The sequence below is a fragment of the Pongo abelii genome, chromosome 9, assembly GCF_028885655.2.
Source record: "Pongo abelii isolate AG06213 chromosome 9, NHGRI_mPonAbe1-v2.0_pri, whole genome shotgun sequence".
Classification (NCBI taxonomy): Eukaryota; Metazoa; Chordata; class Mammalia; order Primates; family Hominidae; genus Pongo; species Pongo abelii.
The window spans coordinates 87,981,941-88,001,505 of NC_071994.2; the positions used below are offsets into that span (position 1 = coordinate 87,981,941).

The following is a 19,565-nucleotide window of genomic DNA, read 5'->3' on the forward strand; positions in this document are numbered from 1 at the left end:
GGAGCACTGGGAGAACCCAGTTGTTTTGCCTGGAAGATTATGTCAAGCCCATCATTACATCTCTATGGTAACAGAAATATCCTAGGTTTTCTGGAACAGTCCTAGTTTTGAATATTTATAATCTGTTTCAAGACTAGTGACAAACATATGTCTTAACACAGGATTCAGTAAGCATGAATATAACATCTTTCCTTTACAGAACTCCCCCAAAAGAGGCAATACTGGGTTGTGAAAAGAGTACAGGTTTTCCAGTCAAAGTAACCTGGGATCAATTGTTTGTTTGGCTATTTATCACCTCTGTGACCTTGGGCAAAGGACTTCTCTGTGCTTCCATTCCCTCATCAGTAAAGTGGATAATTATCACCTACTTTAGAGAGTAGTCCTGTCAATTAGAGGAACAAGGACATAGCAAAGGGACTGACACAGAGTATGCACTAGATAGATAATAGACACTCTGTTTATTATGTTGTTGTTATTTGTAGCATCCCTAAAAGGAATGGAAAAGAAAGATACCATTTTTGCTTTTCTAAGTAAAGGACTATAAATTATGTGATTTACCTGTATTCAACTTCCTAAACACAACACTTCAGTTACTACATTCCAGGTAGTGTTGATTCTTAAATAGTATACTAAGTTGCTGACTCATCACTTTGTAGTCTGGTGTCACCCCCTAATATTTCCTGAAATAGTTAAACTTTATTAATTATTACTCTCTCTGTGTAACAAAATTTTCTAAATTTTTGCAACAAGCCCATTTTCAAGGGTTATCCTATGTAGTCAAAACACTATCCCAAGCTATGTACCCTCATTCTGCATCTAGAACTCAGTTTGCAGCTCCGTACGTAATTTCATGAACAGTAGAGCAGAATACAAGTAGGGTACAGATAGCGTACAATCATATCAGATTATCTTCCAATGATCCAAGGCATGGGCTCTGGAGTCAAACTGCCTGGATTCAAATCTCTGTTGTTGTTCTTATTGGCTGTGTCACTTTGGGCAACTTATTTAACTTATATGGGCCTCAATTTCCTCATCATAAAATAGAAACAATCATAGTACCAAAAATAGTATCAATAATAGATTATTGTGAGGATTAAATAAATTGATGTAGGTATAGTGCTTGGAATACTGCCTGGTACATAGTAAGTGCTCAATAAATGTCAGACATCCTCATCATTCACTTGCTTCAGACTGAAAAACAGTCTGAAGCAATTAGACGTGATATAGTATGTTACATTAGCAACCAAAAATACCAGATCAGGTAAAATACCTTTAAAATAACTGAATAAAATGAATCCTACATAACCAGTTACTATCTCTAGATGCCATAACAGCAGTAGATCTATCGTATTTGCAGATTGAATGCCGGTGGCTCCAACTATTCATAACTTACCTTGAAGACGTCACGTAGAAATTGTGGCTAAATCAATAGTAGCACCAGAAAGGAATGAAGTCATGAGTCCCTGGCTGGTAAGTCTTTGGTCAACCACTCAGCACAGCATCTCAATCTGTTTTTGCTGGTTTTCATTAAATATAGGACCTCATTTAATCCTCTAAACAATCTTGTCAAACAAATCCGATCATTCTCATTTTATAGATACATGGAGGCAATTACATGCTATGACAATAGTTGCAGTCTTGTGGATAGCAAAGGTCTCAGGATGGAAAACCCTGAACGTGTCCCAAAATGGCATAACTGAAACAACCCTAGACTACAACTAAAAGAAAAAGGGCCGAGTGTGGTGGCTCGTGCCTGTAACCCCAGTGTTTTGGGTGGCCAAGGTGGGAAGACTGCTTGAGCCCAGGAGTTCAAGGCCAGCCTAAGCAACACAGTGAGATCCCATCTCTACAAAAAAAAAAAAAAAAACTGAAAACCCAAACCTTTTACTTATAAAACTCAAATGACTAGTCTAAAACCAACAGTGGTAAAGAATCTGCCCTAAGAAATCTAACACAATACAGCTCAGCCTTCCTCCCAACACAGATCACTGGCAAAGGGAATGGGAATTGTCAGGCAATAGATTTGACTGAGCAACTTAGCTTGCCTGTGGGATCCAGCTCATGCCCTCAGCCTCAAAGCCCTGTGTTTTAATCAAGTGACTCAGCCAGAGGCAGGAGAGTCCAGGCGCCTGTGGCCGGGAGGGATGGCAGCACAAAACACATCTGTCTAATCAGAAGCTAGTGGTGCTGGCATCCATTCTGTCAAGACTTACAGTAAAACAATGCTTCTGCAAGGGAAAAAACAGAAACTTATATTCACTCAGAAATCAACTGATACCTTTCTTTCCCCCTCTAACTCAGAAGGCAAATATGTGGAATTGTTTGCTACGTCTTATATCTACCTACCCCAAATATTTCTTGATGCATTTATAGAAAGAGGACAACTTATCTTTGAATAATAAACCAAATCTATGCTAGTAGCTACAAAGTGTTTAGAAAGTATAAGATTAGGAAATGCTCTTATTTTGGCCTTCTTTTATCTCAATCATCAATACAAGGGATAACACATAGGAAAGTGTTTTTGTAGGTTGCAGGTAGTTCACATAGGTGAAGAAGTCACTGCAGTAATCTGAGGACACTGCACCACATTTCAGCAGAGTGATTCATTCATTCTTTTATTTGTTCATTTATTAATTAATTTAAAATACTTATACTAAGTTCCCATTGAGTTCCAGGAACAGTGCCAGGCTATGTGGATACATAAATAAACCACAAAGTCTGAGCCCTCAGGGGCTCAATCTTTTCCCAAATTGTTCTTTTCATCTCCATCCTATTCCAATCACAGCTGCACGTGTCTTTGCTCCCTTTTTCCTTCTCTTTCTCCCCCTCTCCACTTCTGAGCCACTTAAGAGTGAGGTCATGTGCTTCTCCCACATTCTGCAAAAGTCCTAGCACAGGTCCAAGTGCCCAAATGGGCACTAGGCAAAAATACTGTATGTAGTGACTTTAGAGGCAAATACTTAGTGAAACACATGGCTTTATTACCATTTTTTTAAACCTGCTTTCATTATACTGTATTTCTGTCAACCTACCTTCCCAAAATTCCCTTAAAGCAGTTCTCCTAACAATCTCAAGAGGTTATAGATTAATAATAAAAAATAAATGAGCAGAAACCACGCTCCTCTCAATGATCTGTGGATCATGTGTTCTGCATGAAGGCAGTCAATAGAGGAGACCCTTAGAAAATCAGGAGGAGGCGTCAAAAGCTTGAAGCAACAGAAAGTGGAAACATTTTCTGATATCTGATTCATCTGGATGTGGAAATTCTCTACCAGGCTTCAACTTGGGAAACCATGAATAGAAAATAACCCAGAATCAGATTTTTAAGACTAGAAGGACCCTCATCTGGTCCAATTCTCTAACTTTATAAGGAAACCAAGGCTCAGGGAGAAAGTGTGACTAAACCCGGATTGCACCGATTGTCTTTGACAGATGCAGAAGTTGAAACCAAGCTACCTGCCTCCCAGTGCAGGGCCCATTGTCTCCTCAGAGCGGCCAGGAGCATGGCATATGCCTGACAGCAGTCCTTGAGGCAATGGCTACTGGCACTCACATGCCCCCATGGGTACACTGCCCTTCCAGTGGCTCTCATTGCTTCCTCCTAGCAAGCCTCTGCCTTGCTTAGGGCAAGTCGAGACAGCTCCCAGGAGCTCTGAGACTCCCTGTGTAACTGAACAATTCCCTTGAGTGGCAAGCCTGCTTTCATTCTACAAAATGGGACTATCTTCTGTCCTCTTCTGTTCAGGATTGTGATGAAGATCAATGAGATACTAGCCACCAAGGAAACCTACATTCTTTGAAGAAAACTTGAGTCCCAATAGAGCATTTACATCATGATTAAGTCCTACTAATACCAAGAGTTGGATTCCAGGATTTTCTAAAGACTGATAATGTTTTATTGCCTCTATGTTTAAACATTTTTAAAATATTAATAGCATACACACATGCATGCAATCCAAGTAACAAACAATAACACCTGACACTTGATCCTTATAGTGACTCTGGTAAGTGAGGATAGAATTTGTTAATTATCATCAATTTATAAAAGAGGAAACCAGCTCAGAGAAGCCACCTGTCTTGCCCAAGGTCACATAGGTAATAAAATGCAATGCTGGGGCAACGACTTTCTCTAGGTCCCTCCTGAATTTTCTGCAAATTACTGTGCAAATTAGTTTTTTAATTTTCTGCTCAAATTTTGCACATCAGCAACACTAAAGAGCTACATTTTCTGTTATATTTGAGATGTTTAGCAAGAGTACAGCTTGACCCTGCATTTTCAATAGCAGCCCCATGGCCCAGCACTCATCTCTCCCAGAAGATAAATACAGGGAAATTATGAGGGGTGAACTTCAGGGCTCACAAACAAGATTAACCTTCATGATGCTTTTAATTATTCATGATTTTTTCTCTACATTCTTTCAAAAACAATCTGAGATGGCTCTTAGCTCTGACAATAATTCAGTCAAAAGGGCTGTATTTACTTGTGTGTGTGTTTTTAAAATTTATTAATATAGATGCAAAGAAAAAGATTTGGAAGGCTATATCCCAAGTTTTGCTTTAATTATTTGAGTATAGATGTATTGACATTATTATTATTATTATTATTATTATTATTATTTGAGATGGAGTCTTGCTGTGTCACCCAGGCTGGAGTACAGTGGCGTGATCTCAGCTCACTGCAACCTCCGCCTCCCGGGTTCAAGAGATTCTCCTGCCGCAGCCTCCTGAGCAGCTGGGACTACAGGCGCATGCCACCACGCCCAGCTAAGTTTTGTATTTTTAGTAGAGATGGGGTTTCACTATATTGGCCAGGCTGGTCTCGAACTCCTGACCTTGTGATCCACCTGCCTCGGCCTCCCAAAGTGCTGGGATTACAGGCATTAGCCACCGCACCCGGCCTGATATTATTATTAATGTTAATCTGGATCTTATATTTTTTTCTGCAATGAATATGTTTCATTTTGGTAATAAGAAAATAAAGGATATTTTTATTTTTAAAACATTCTTCATTCTGAAAAATGGGAAAAAAAGTGGATGTCTCCCCAGGGACTAGAGAAGCTCTATTACTGTGAACCAGAGAGTGGAAAATTCAAACAGTAGTCTAAGCCCTGTAGAACCTTGGTCCTACTTCTCCATCTGGGTACTCGAAGCCCCTAAGAATATATAACAATCTGCCAGGACACCAGTTTTATTCAGATATTTTGAAGAAAAAACTTTATATTTTTAAATCAAAGTCCATATATTATGAAATCAAATGAAAAAATAGCATAAGCACAGAAGCATGTGTTGGTCTTCTTTTCCATTGCAGGATCTTCTACGGAAAAGTTTGGTAAGCCCTAAGACAAACATTATACTCTTATCCCCCCAACTTTTGAGAGAGTGACAACCTCATTAATACCAAGTAAGTTTTCCTCTTAATTAAAAAAAAAGCCACATTTTTCTTCATCTACTGTATGTTTAAAAATTCTTTGTAAAACAGGTGACAAGCAGACATATTCCCAGGGAGCTCTGGAAGCCTATACAGGCACAGTTCACCCTACCTCCCTTGCCCAAAAAGGAGAAACACCTAGACTAGCATCTGGGTTTTGAAGACGGTGGAGCCTGGGCTTCCCCTAGGCTGCCTCACATTTCTACAAGGCATCAGACCACTCTGCACAAGGTGCTAATTCATTCATTCCACAAATGTTTATTGAGCAAAACCTGAAAAAGGCCTCTTAGGGGACAGTGGAATCATTCACCAGCCAACGGTTAGGGCTAACGGGTCAGATGTGGACAATCAATCTTTCATTAGACCCCAAACCACCTCTAGGATAAAGCAAACAGGGCCCTGCCCCACCCACGCACTAGCAGCTGGGCAGGATTAGGGTAGGCCTTCTAGAACAAGACTGCTGCTGAGAGGCTAAGGCAGTCACAGATTACCTCCAGAATAACGGAAACTCCTGCACCATAAATGACATAATAGCTCTAAGATGTTTTGCATAGTGCCTGACACCTGGTGAGAACTCAATAATGTTAGACATTTTTGATCTCCTTATTCCAGCTTGCTCTTAGTTAAGGAGCACAAAGAAAGTGTAAAGAACACAGGTTTTAGAATCAGAGATTGGATTTGAATCCCAGCTATGCTACTTCCTAGCTCAGTGACTAAAGGAAGCAGTCTTTCTGAGCCTGTTTCTCACCTATAAAATAGGGTATAGTACATCACCCCTCATGCGGCTTTTGTGAGAATTAAGGATATATTACATACAAAGAAGTGTCTGGCCCATAGTAAGTGCCCACTAAACAGCAGTCAACATTGCCCTGCTGCCGTCCCCACAACCTTCTCTTCTCCTTCCTAGCTGCTCTTGATGGGTTCTGCAATCTGATTTCACCTGGATACCACACTAAGGGTGAGAATGGGCAGAACTTCAGGGATGGAGGAAAGTGAGGCGAGGGAAATGCTGGAGACCTTCCATAGAAATCCAGCCAAGTCCTCAGCTCCTTTCAATCATTCTACTCCATCTGGCTGCTCCATCCAGCAGACAGCAGGGGTCACCATCCTGGTGGGGAATGGCTGCCAACAAGGGGACGGGAAGCTGGATGGCAGTTTGCATCCACCCCACCTTCCAGGGTCTGTCTGTCTGTCTGAAGCCCCACCGGGCTTCTTCTGCACATCCCTGCCGGGCTGTGTGGCTCAGAGGGCTGACAGGGTGATTCATAGCCTGTTCTTATCTAGGCTTCTATCTCAACCCTGAGCCCAAAGCCCTGGAGGCTGCTGGTCACAAACCAGCACTAAATGAAAAGAAGAACTTTTCATTAAGGCAGGAAGTGGAGACCCTCAAGGTCAGAGGGGATTTATAAAGAGAGGAGGAAGGAAAGGGAAGACGCGGCAGGATGGGTGCAGAGAAAGAGAGACCCACTTCCTATATGCTGGTGGAGCCCTGTGTCTTAGACGCTAAAAACAGTCGCTTTTCCACTTCGAAGGATGACAAAGCCCACTCGTGTAGTTTATAGCTCGCCGTGGGACGAGGTGTGGGTATGGAACAGAATTCCAAAACACGTCTTATTTTCAAAGGAGAAATCATCATCCCCTGGCCGGCCCTTCCCAACACCCCACCTGTAAACAGGTCCTGACGCTCCTACCTTTCTGCACCTGAGCAATCTGGGGGCAGTTACTTTGCAGCCAGGTCTCCCCAGCACCCAGCCCCAAGCCCAGGTCAGTTCCTGAAAGCCCTAGAAAACGCGATAGCTCAGCAGAACCCTCGCCTACCCGGGCATCCCAGCTTCCTGGCCGCCTGGGCAGCGGAGGTGGTTCTGGAGTAGGTGGGAAACTGAGGAAAGGATCTTTCCCGGTGCCAAAACGCAGTTCCCATTTTAGAACTGGGAAGACTAAGGAACATCATTCTACACCACCTCCCTCACTTAACAGAGGAGGAAGCAGCGACCAAGAGAGGGAAACAAAGTTGCCCGAGGTAACACAGCGAGTGGGCCAAGTAGAGACTGGAACCTGAGTGCGCACCTCCGAGTCGCTGCCGGGCAGGGAGCGCGCCTCACCGTCTCTCTTGTCTTCTGGCCCCCAGCCCTCGGCCTGGCGGTGCAAACCGCTCAGCCCCGGGCGCGGCGCGTTACCTTCCCCCGGGCTGGGCGTTGCGAGACTTCACTCTCCCGACGGACGCTGGCGGCTCTGCCCGGCTCGCAGGCGCGCGGCACGGCCCGGGTGTCGCCCGGCACTGTCAACGCAGAGCGGCGTGCGCGAGTCCCTCCCCCCCACCCCCGCCCCCCGTCGGGCGGTGCGGTGGGGCAGGTCCCGGATGCTCGGGCCAATGGCGCTTCGCCCGCTCCCCGCCCCGGCCCGCCCCGGCCTCCTCGCCCGGCACCCAGCGCCCGCCAGCTCCTAACCTCTCCCCTTCCCTCCCTTCGCCCTCCGCCCCCGCCTGCTGCTTCTCTCCCGTTCCTAGCCTCCTTCTCAAGTGTACCTTGCCCCGAAACAACTTCTTTTCTGTGCAAATAAAGCAGCACTGTTGTTATTGTTATTATTTTTATCACGGCGCGTTAGGGGGCCTTGGAGCCCGAGTGTGTGGAGCACTAGGAGCCTCTGCACTGCGAGAGGGGACAGCCACCGCGCAGGGAAAGGGGCGCGGAGGGTATGGAGCCCGGTCATGGGGTAAGTTGCTTTAACCCTTGGGACGTCAATTTCCTCACATGTGAAATAGAAGAAGAAAGGGGGGAAAAAAAGTTCTTGAGAGGACTAAATGAAGTGATGCTTTAAAATACAATAATACCTAGAGAAAGGTGAGGGCGTCATGTACTGCCTGAGCTACCTACTGGGGTATGCACAGAGGACTGGTAAGCTCCTGGAAGACGCTGTGTGGCAGGGAGGCAGACAATACAATACAGTAAATACAATATTGTGGTGGGGCACGGTGGCTCACACCTGTAATCCCAGCATTTTGGGAGGTCGAGGCAGGTGGATAACCCGAGGTCAGGAGTTCGGGACCAGCCCGGCCAACATAGCAAAACTCTGTTCTAATTAGAAAAAGAAAAGAAAAGAAAAGAAAAATTAGCCGGGTGTGGTGGCGAGCGCCCGTAGTCCCAACTACTTAGGAAGCTGAGGCAGGAGAATCGCTTTAACCCGAGAGGTGGAGGCTGCAGTGAGCCAAGATCGCACCACTGCACTCCAGCCTGGGTGACAGAGCAAGACTCTGTCTCAAAAAAATAAATAAAATAATTTAAAAATTGTATCACGACCCATTTTTTACAAGTTACCCATGATGGGGCCAGCCTAGGCAAACCTCTGAAGGAGATGAACCTTAAAGCCTTTTTCCTTATCATCTCCTGGACTAGTGTTGTCCATTCAACTGAGGGTGGCCCAGGTCTGCCTTTGGTTCTTCCAAAGGTCTTCCTTCTCCCAAACTTACAAATACTTATCCCCAAGGGCTTCACTTAGTGCCCAGTGCAGGCTGCTAGCCTGGCCCAAGAGTCCTGGCACCGTGCAGAGATGTGTATTCTGGGTTCCTTCAGCCTTTGAGAGCCTGGTGTGTCCCTGTGCTGGGTGAGCATGCCACATGCAAAAGAGGAATAAGCCACTGGTCTTGCCTTTGAAGAGACAAATTTGTAAATAATTTCATTTTAGTGTAAGTGTTGTAATAGGTTTACAAAGTGTTGTAGAGTCACTACGCTGAAGGAGGGGGACAATAAAAAATACAAATGTGACCAAGGTAGGTCTTGAAGGAGGGCTACAAATTAGGTCAGATTGAAGGGGTGACAGAACACTGGGCGCAGAGAGGCAGGCAGAGACATGGAGATGCCTGTCATATGTCACGGCTATTGCACAGGATTTGGGACAATGAGGCAGAGATGAAGCTAAGGAGGTAGGTGGGTGGATGTTGGAGGAGTGGCTGTACCTGCCTTGCTGAGGGAAGCAGGCTGTGTCCTGTTGGTGATGGCTGCTGGCGAATGATTTTAGGCAGGGGAGTAGCATGACCTCAGATGCTTTTGGTACTTCACTTTTATTGTTGATTGCACCTGCCTTGGTTATCCCCTTCCTGCCCCTCTCTAGCTCTGGAGGGCAGGCACTGGGTCTTTCTCACCTCTGGGTGCCTTGCATCACCTGGCATAGGGCTTTGAAGGAACTAAATACATGCTGTTCACAGTATCACTCCTCCCATGGAAACAAATAGCAATGCCTAAATGCTAGAGAGGGTCACAGGATCCTTGCTTCAGGTTGTGGGGCAGGCAAGTGGGGGAGAAATTTTAAGGCAGGGTCTTGTATGGCTCCCAATTCGTCTAAATCTTGTATGGCTCAGAGACTAAACCTTAGAGCTCTTGGCCAAGATCCAAATGCTGTTAGAAATGTCAATTTCTAATAAGACCTTAGACCAATTACTCAACCTCCCTGTGCTTCAGTTTGCTCATTTGTTAGAGAGAAAATAATTGCACTGCTCTCTCAGGCCTACTGCGAAGATTAAAAGAATATGCACGTGTTTATCATGATGCCTTGCACATATAGAGCACTGAAAAAGCCTTGGTTAACATGATCATATCAAGTCAGCAATGGCCTGTTCCACTTATCCCATATGAACCCTTCAAAATGGTTTACATATAAGTGACACTTAAACTTTACAGAATTCTAGGTTGACACTGAAGGGGAAGGCAAGAGGGTAGGGATAGCATGGTGTAAGGTTAAATGCACAGACTTTGATGTATCGCCTGGCTCTACCACAGATCTTGCTGGGTGACTTTGGACAAGTCACTTAATTTCCTTCTTTCGCTGGGTGACTTTAGACAAGTCTCCTCCCTCCCTCCCTCCCTCCTTTCGTTCCTTCCTTCCTTCCTTCCTTCCTTTTTTGGCAGGGTCTCACTTTGTTGCCCAGGCAGTGACACAAACACAGCTCACTGCAGCCTCAACCTCCCAGGCTCAAGCCATCCTCCCACCTCAGCCTTCCAGGTAGCTGGGACTACAAGCACACACCACCACGCCCAGTTAATTATTGTATTCTTAGTAGAGATGTGGTTTCACAATGTTGACCTCTTGAGCTGAAGCGATCTGCCCGCCTCAGCGTCTCTAAGTGTTGGGATTACGGGTGTGAGCCACTGTACCCAGCCTAAGTCACTTAACTTCTGTTAGCGATTGTTCTTCTTTTTTTTTTTTCTTTCTTTTTTATTATTATTATTATTATTATTATACTTTAGGTTTTATGGTACATGTGCGCAATGTGCAGGTAAGTTACATATGTATACATGTGCCATGCTGGTGCGCTGCACCCACTAACTCGTCATCTAGCATTAGGTATATCTCCCAATGCTATCCCTCCCCCCCTCCCCCCACCCCACAACAGTCCCCGAAGTGTGATGTTCCCCTTCCTGTGTCCATGTGTTCTCATTGTTCAATTCCCACCTATGAGTGAGAATATGCTATCACGATTGTTCTTCTATAAAATAGAAGTAGTCATATTACCTGCCCCATGCCAAGGAGATAACACATAACACATATAGCGTATTGCCTGGCCCAAGGTAAGATCTCAATTCATGTTAGCTAATGGTGTGATGATGGTTGGAAGAGAGTTAGTATAGTTTTTGGAAAGAATAATCTCCATGCCTCTGCCTGCCTCTCTGCACCCCAGTTCTCTGTCACCCCTTCCAGATGACCTAACTTGTAGCCCTCCTTCAAGATCTACCTTGGTCACATTTGAATGTAAGCTTTTATTGTCCCCCTCCTTCAGTGTATGTGACTGTAACTAATATATTGGAAAGGGGAAATGTAATCCTGGAAAAAACTAAACCTACATGTAAAGGTTGGTGCTGTATCTGTGAAAACTAACTGGGACAGGAGTAGAAGTGAGCTTAGAAAACTGCAGGTAGGGCATGGGCCTGAAAGAGTTTTGTAGGTAGACTTATTTAAGTTAAGAACCCCTGTCTGAACAAGGATAAGATTCTTGTAGCTCTATGGAACTGAACAAAATGGAATATTGTTTGCAGAATTGTGTATGACAACTCTCTGAGCTGCCCTCTTGGAATGGTGGAAAGCTGGTGCTTTTAAATGATAATCTGAAATTTAACCCCAACACCACCCAACAGTGACTTTGTAGAGTCACAGGCACATTGCTAAATTGTTTAGTTTTATCAGCTAGTTAGTAAGTAAATATTTATTGGTAGCATAAGCTAGGTGTGGTTCCTTCAAGCTTGAAATATCCTTCCCTCTATTTCTGACCCAAGGAATCCTTCTTATGCATCAAGGCCTAGGACAAATGTCACCAGATTCGCCCTCCTAGACTGAATAAATTAATCCTTGCAACCTCTCCAATTCCCATGGTGTATTCCTCAAGCATTTTCTTGGCATCGATTTCATCCTGTCTTTATAGTTACTTGTCACAGGATCTGCCACTCCCTACTAGTTTTAAAGCTCGCCCGCTTCTGGGACCCCTTCTTTCTCTTGTATTTCTTCTTACTACCTCCATCCTTCTCCCCACCTCATTGCTGCCCAAAATGACTTATACACAATAGGCACTAAATAAATGCTTGATAAGTTGCATTGACAAGCAGGTCTTTCATAGTATGCATGTTACAAAGAGCAGCATTTTTGCCACAATGAAAAAGTAAAAGAACCTTCCTCTTAAAGACATGACTTTGTCTTTAAGCTATGTGAATCTATAACTTCTTAACCACCAGAAATTGTAGATATTGCTAAAATGCTATATAATTATATTTGGCATGGTAATGTAGTTAGATGACTTATACCAGTTATGTATCAAATGTACAGCATTTAAAACACAATTTAGTCATGGTACTGGGCCACCAAAGCAAGAATTTGGTTTTTTAAATAATTTGTAAATACTGAATATTCTTTTGACTTTCAAAAGTACAAAACTTTGGCCTTGAATCAAATTGTGTTAGCAATCTCTCCACAGTCTTTAATAATGCCTTGAACTTCTACAGCTCTTTGTATTTTTCAAAGCCCTTTCACTTTGATTATCTTGTTTGATCTTCACTCAACTCTATGATGTAGGAAGCACAGCTATTAGTGTCTGCATTTTACAGATGAAGATAGGAGGCACATGAGAGGATCAGGCCCTTAAACCAAGGCCAAATTGCAAATGACAAAGTCAAGGTTAGGATCCACGATCTACTATACCAGAGGTATTTCATATATTCATGAAAACTGTGGCATCATTATGTATCATCTTTATAAGCAACAATCTCATATATTATAATTTATAACCCTGTGTATGTATTTTCATATGGCCTTCCTTTAAAAAGTAAAGAAAAACTGGCTGGGCACGGTAATCATTCCTGTAATCCCAGCACTTTGGGAAGCCAAGGCTGGTGGACTGCTTGAGCTCAGGAGTTCGAGACCACCCTAGACAACATGGTAAAACCCCATCTCTACCAAAAGTACAAAAAATTAGCCAGGTGTGGTGGTGCATGCCTGTAATCCCAGCTACTCGAGAGGCTGAGGCTGCAGAATCGCTTGAACCTGGGAGGCGGAGGTTGCAGTGAGCTGAGATCACGCCACTGCACTCCAGCCTGGGTGACAGAGTGAGACTCCTTCTCAATAAATAAAAAAATAAGGAAAGAAAAAGAAAAAGTAAAGAACAACTTTTGTAGTGATCACTTCCCTCAGATATGTATGTGTCATCATCATTAGTTATTACTTCAGTGTCTTTCATCTGTGACTGTCAACATTACACTTTTTAAAAAACTTCTAGGTTTCCTGTATAACTGTTTTAGAACAGATTTTTGTTTAATGAAAAAAACAAATATTACTTCAAAAAATAGAGGACCTCCACTTATATGAGGTACCTAGAATAGTCAAAAGCAAAGAGACAGAAAGTAGAATAGTTGTTACCAGGGGCCAGGGAGGAGAAGGTAATAGGGAGTTACTGTTTAATGGATACAGAGTCTCAGTGTGGAACAGTGAGAAAGTTCTGGAGATGTTCTGCATGCACGTTGCGAAACAATGTGACTGTACTTCATACCACAGAACTGTACATTTATAAATGGTTAGAATGGCTGGGTACGGTGGCTCACGCCTGTAATCCCAACACTTTGGGATGCTGAGGCAGTAAGACCGCTTGAGCCCAGGAGTTTGAGACCAGCCTGGGCAGTATAGTGAGACCTGTTCTCTACAAAAAATAGAAATAAAAAATAGCTGGATGTGGTGGCACATGCCTGCGGTCCCAGCTACTCAGGAGACTGAGGTGGGAGGATCGCTTGAGCCCAGGAGGTCCAGGCTACAGTGAGCCATGATCATGCCACTAAACTTTCCAGCCTGGGTGACAGAGCAAAACCCTGTCTCAAAAAAAAAAGAAAAAGACCATCTTATAAGAGAGTCTTTCTGGTAGAAGAAGTCTAGTTATAACGTCATAACCCATGACCTTTTTAGTTTTATTTATTTAATCTTTGAAATTCATCTTACCTAAGAGCCCCTCTGCACCTACGGCAGAAGAGAAAACAGTAATCTGTATAGTGACTCTTACTAACTTTTTAAAATAATCCAGAATGGGGTTGAACACTTGTGTGACAAAGTGAGATCCTGGTAGATTATTACAGCTACTACTATTTGAGTACGTCCTACCTGCCAGGAACTAGACTAAATTCGTGTATACCCATTACTTCATGTAATCATCTAAGCAGCTCTCAGTGGTTACAGATGAGAAGCTGTTATATGAGGCTAGTTACTTACCCAAGGATACACAGCCTGTGCTGTGTAGCCCCCTGGGGCTAGTGACTAGTCTAGATTGAGATGTACTGTAAGTGTAAAATATATACACACATACACCCCTCATCAATAATTTTGTATTTATTACATGTTGAAATGATATTTTGAATATATTAAATTAAATGAAATATGTTATGAAAATTAATTTCATCTGTTTATTTTTACTTTTTAGTGTGGCTACTAGAATATTTTAAATTAAATATGTGGCTTATATTATATTTCTTTTGGAAAGGCCTGCTTGAAGCTGACTGGGTAACATTCCCTACCTCAGTTTTCCCACTTGGGAGAAGAGGCAGTCAGCTCTATTTCTCATTGTTTCAGTGGCAAGTTCTCCCATCACCTCCTTCCTACCATGATGCCACATCCAGAGAGAGACTTGTGAGTTATTGTATACAGGATAAGAGAGTCATGTTGAAAGATCTTACATCTGTGTTAGTAACTCTGCTTTAGAATTCAAAGCACAATAATTACAAAATGTTATCATTGCTATGACTGGGGTTTTTATCCCCTGTTTCTTTTCAAGCACAGAAGGACCTTTGTGTCTTTTTTTTTTTTTTTGAGACAGAGTCTCACTCTGTGGTCCAGGATGGAGCGCAGTGGTGTGATCTTGGCTCACTGCAACCTCTACCTCCCGGATTCAAGCGATTTTCTTGGCTCAGCCTCCCAGGTAGTTAGAATTACAGGCGTGCGCCACCATGCCCAGCTAATTTTTGTATTTTTAGTAGAGACAGGGTTTCACCATGTTGGCCAGACTGGTCTTGAACTCCTGACCTCAAGTGATCCACCTGCCCCAGCCTCCCAAAGTGATGGTATTACAGGCGTAAGCCACCGTGCCTGGCCAGAGGAACCTTGATTAACCATACACTTCAAGTGTATGAAGTGCATGGTGCACATGAGACATAAACATGAAACATAATTTTGTTACATCCCTTGTTTATTCAATTACTCATTCATGTGCTTATTTCATATTATAAATATTTATTGAATGACCATTATATATGGTATATTGCTATGAAGAATGCAAAGATGAATCAGATTAGGGTTTGCTGTTGATTCTCTTTCAAAAATAGTTTATTTCCTTGCTTTTTATATTGAATATCACAGACAACGTAAGTAAAAAGCCCTGGACCAGGGGGTCATATGGCCAAGAATCTAGTTCTGGCTTTATGTAAAAATCAGCAGGTCTCTTCAACTCTGAATCTCACATCTTCCATCAATAAAAATTGGAAAGGATGGATAAAAATATCCACTTGCCTATAATAAAAATGTAAATAAGATCATGGTAATATATAAATTACTACCTATCTATCTATCTATCTATCTATCTATCTATCTATCTATCTAAGACAGGCTCTCGCTCTATCACCCAGGCTGCAGGGAAGTGGTGTGATCATAGTTCACTGCAGCCTTGACCTCCTGAACTCAAGCATTCCTCCCACCTCAGCCTCCAGAGTAGCTGGGACTATAAGCATGCACCACCATACCCGGCTAATATTTTGTATTTATTAAAAGATACTGAATTTGAAGACAGAGATTTGTCTTCTCTTCTGGACCCTGCTAACAACATACTGTGTGGCCTTGAATAGGTCATTTAACCTCTCCTGCCTCAGTGTCCTTATCTCTAAAAATAAGAAGTCAGGCTGCGTAGATTCCAAGATCTCTTCAGCTCAAAATCCCAGGTTTTAAGAGTTTATGATTTTTAAGATAGTCATTCTCTGAAGATCAGCATTTAAATTTACCTGTCATAATTTTCATATCAATTCTCTAGTCATAGATCTTATAGGGTTTAAATGTATAAAATACTAGTAGCTTTTCTGAAAATTGTGCTTACTTGTTTGCAGAAAAATCTCTGCTTCAGATTATGTTACCCTCTGCATCTTTAAAAGACGAATAGAAAAGGAAAAATATTAAAGAAATTTAAAACGACTGCTTCAGTTATCTATTGGTATGCTTGCTGCAAACCACTCCAAAATGCAGTGGTTAAATGATAATTTATAATTTCTCACGATTCTGTGGGTTGGATGGTTCTGCTGCCACACTCACTACTTGGGATTTCTTATGCGGCTGCATTCAGCTGAGAGCTCAGCTGAGGGTGGAACCCCCAAGATGGTCTCTCCTCCTCCTAGGCCTCTGCCCACATGGCCTCTCATTCAGTAATTTAGCCTAAGCTTTTCACATGGCTGCTAGATCCCAAGCATTGCAAGAGTCAAGCCTCAATTGTGCAAGTGTTTATGTCATGCTTACTAATGTTCATTTGGCCAAAGCAGGTTTTGTAGTCAAGTCCAGTATCAATGTGGGAGGGCCTGAATATCTGGAAGCATGTTTCATCAGGGACCACCAATGTAACAGTCTGCTGCCACAACTTCCATTCAACTGGATTCTAGTTAACTGAGATCTCATCCCTCTCTCTCATGCTCTAACATAAATCATTCCATCTTCTACTTACATGCTTTGTGCATTCTTGTATTTCTGCATACGTAACACTCCACTTTAATTATTGTTTATATTTTGGTGTTCACTCTCCAAAATGGAAGTTTCATGAATAAGGGAAGAGACAGTATCTTATTCCTCTCTCTGAATGTCCAGCATCACTGTCTCTGCATGAGGGACACTGCACTGAATTGAATTTTTGAGAACTTCACCAAATACAAAGGGCAGATCATTTCATTTTAGATTGCAGCAGGGCAAGGATTCCTAACCTAGGTTCTTTATTTTCATCAATGCCTATTTGAAATTTAGCATTTCCTTCCATTATAAATGTAAGCAACAACCCACAGTAGTATTATCAGTAGATGCAACTTTATCACCAATAGAAATCTCACATTTTTTATTTAACACTACAGTTGACTTGTTGCAGATATTGTAAATACTAAATTTTTAAAAATAACTTTAAAATAATTTGAACAACGATTTAAATATAATTGATTTTCTATGTAATCCTGGGTATTTTATTTTATTTCATTTAGAAACATTATTCTGAGAAGGAGCATATGGGTTTTACCAAACTTCCCAGACTGTCCATGGCAAAATAAAGATAAAGAACCCCTGCCTAGAGTGAGCACCTGATTTGGAAGACATTTAATACCCAGAAAAAGAATCTATTTTCCACCCCACAGAAGCAGCATCAGCATCACCTGGGAACCTGTTAGAAAAGCAGATTATCAGGCTCTACCACAGACATTCTAACTCTGGGGGTGAGGCCAAGCAGTCTGCGCCTCTGTAAGCCTTCCAGGTGATTCTGGCATGTACGAGAGTTTAAGAGCCATTAAACTACGAAAAATAGTTGCATCTGAGGTATACAGGGGTTGCTAAAGCGTATTTAATCAATCAATAAGTATTGATAAATACTGATGTGTATCTCCTATTCCTCAGCACTGGGAAACGTACCACAAGAAAACGTTCTACATCTTCATTTGAAAGATGTGTACATATGTAAAAAGACTTTAGGCTGCACACTTAAGATTTGGGTACTTTACTAAATGCATGTTATATCTCAATTTTTAAAGTAAGTATACTGTAGGAGACGTATAAGAGTTCAATGCATAATCCCTGCCTTCAAGGAACTTTTCAATCACTTTAGAAATCCATTTATCCAATCATTTATTGAGTGCCAGGCAGGGTGCTGCATGCTGGGGGATACAACAGTGAATGAGCCAGGCATGAAGTCTGTCCTCATGAAGTGTACTTTCTAGTGGGTGAGTCAGAGAAATAAACAGGCAACTCTGAAACAGTGATAACACCTATTAATTATGAATAATATCCACACTAGTTACCATATTTCATTGATTCTAAGATGCACATCTTTTTTATAGCTTAACATTTCTGAAATAAGGATGTGTTTTGCATTCTACAATTGCCAGTTTAATTAGAAGTGTTTTTCTAATGGTACATAAAGTAATGGTTTATCTTCAGTTTACAGCATCTTATAGATTCTAAAATATTAAGTATCACAGGAGTTCAGAGACATGTAGACCAATAAGGATTCCAGGAGTCAAAAAAGGGAAAGGTGAGACTTGAGCCACGTTGAAGAAAGAGTAGGATTTTTAAAAGAGGAATAACAGGGACAACTGGAGGTGAAGGCACCAGGGCTGGGAGGAGCAAGCCATGATTGAGAGACACAGGTTCTAGTGGGACAAAGAAGGGGAGTGTTAGGAAGTGAAGGGAGCAGAATGGCCAGACATGTTAAAATCAGATTATAAAAGGCCTGGAAAGTCTAGCAATGGTACAGTTAAACATAACAAGCAACTGAAGATTTCTGAGCAGAAGAATGAAAGAAGCTTAAGTATGTGGAATGGACTCAGGGACAAGAGCTATATATATGTCATTTTCAGTTTTTGGTCAATGTTTTTTGAGATTAAAGGAAGTAGATTCAGTACCCAGAGAGGTAATGTGCTCACAGCAGAGCCAAGACAAACATAAGATATTATATACACATGAGCATGTGGCAGAGATGAATGAGCCAACATCCAACCACTCCCCAGAATCCAATGGGAGAGCACACCCACTGGGTTTTGTTGCTCTTGAACAGCTCTACCTGAATGACTGTGCTAGACCCTGCCAGTGGCAGCAGAGCCAGCCACACCAGCATTGGGGCCCTGGCCATCTCCACCCTTAGTTGGGCCTCATGGAGAGCCCTAGGCGCTCAAAGACTCATTTATCTGCCTTCCATTTCAAAGAGATCTAATAGTTATACCAAATTCATTGAATCCTTACCACATCCCTGTAAGGCAGGTGTTACCACTCCCATTTTACAGGTGAGGATACTAAGGATCAGAGAGGTAAAGGGAATCGCACCCTAGTCTGTCTCCTCTCAAAGTCTGTTCTTTCAGCCAGTTTTCTCTGTGAGTCTCAGGTATAAGCAGACTACCAGATCAATGATCTCGGACTCCTAGTCATGGGGTCTGGAATGGCTACTGCTAACAAAAAATGAGCTTGGAGCCCACCCCTGTGCAGCAAGCTACAGCCTTGCCCCAACCTTGGCCATGCTCAAGCATCTATAAGACTGGATCTTACTATTTGCTCTGCACTTTAGTTATTCCGCCAGGGCAGAGAACCTGTCTTGAATCCCTAAGCCATTGACCTTCTCCTGTCAACCTCCTCCTCCCAGTTGTGGTCCTATTCCAAATTAGATGAACGCCTGCAAACTCAGCCTTGCTGCCTGCCTGGATCTGAGAGCCATCACTGTCTGGAAACTGCTGCTGCTAAGTCCCACTCCCTGACATCTGATTTCCCATTAGGTCAGGGAGTATCTAAGGCTTCAAACCAGAAACTATAGCTGTGCTCAGATTGGGATAGATCTGGCCATTAGCTGTGGGAAGTAGTAGATAAAGACAAGAAGGAATCCCAAGGAAAGTATTTAGGGACAAAGGCA

At 42.6% G+C, this 19,565-nt stretch overlaps 2 protein-coding genes across 34 annotated transcripts in view; one reads left to right on the forward strand and one right to left on the reverse strand.

Moving 5' to 3' along the window:
- The window catches only part of SYTL2 (synaptotagmin like 2), a 116,479-nt gene extending 108,721 nt beyond the window's left edge, over window positions 1-7,758 (reverse strand). For 9 of the 33 annotated variants that reach the window (XR_008510938.1, XR_008510936.1, XR_008510939.1 and 6 more), the window contains exon 1: window positions 7,496-7,751. The gene's annotated coding sequence lies outside the window, so the exon portion shown is untranslated. Of the gene's footprint in view, window positions 1-7,495 lie in introns of all 33 variants that reach the window. The other 24 variants (XM_054523934.2, XM_063728001.1, XM_054523935.2 and 21 more) reach the window with 10 other exon arrangements.
- A 317-nt stretch (window positions 7,759-8,075) lies between these two features.
- Window positions 8,076-19,565, forward strand: part of CCDC83 (coiled-coil domain containing 83) — a 152,952-nt gene continuing 141,462 nt past the window's right edge. The window contains 1 exon segment of the mRNA NM_001131532.3: window positions 8,076-8,140. The gene's annotated coding sequence lies outside the window, so the exon portion shown is untranslated.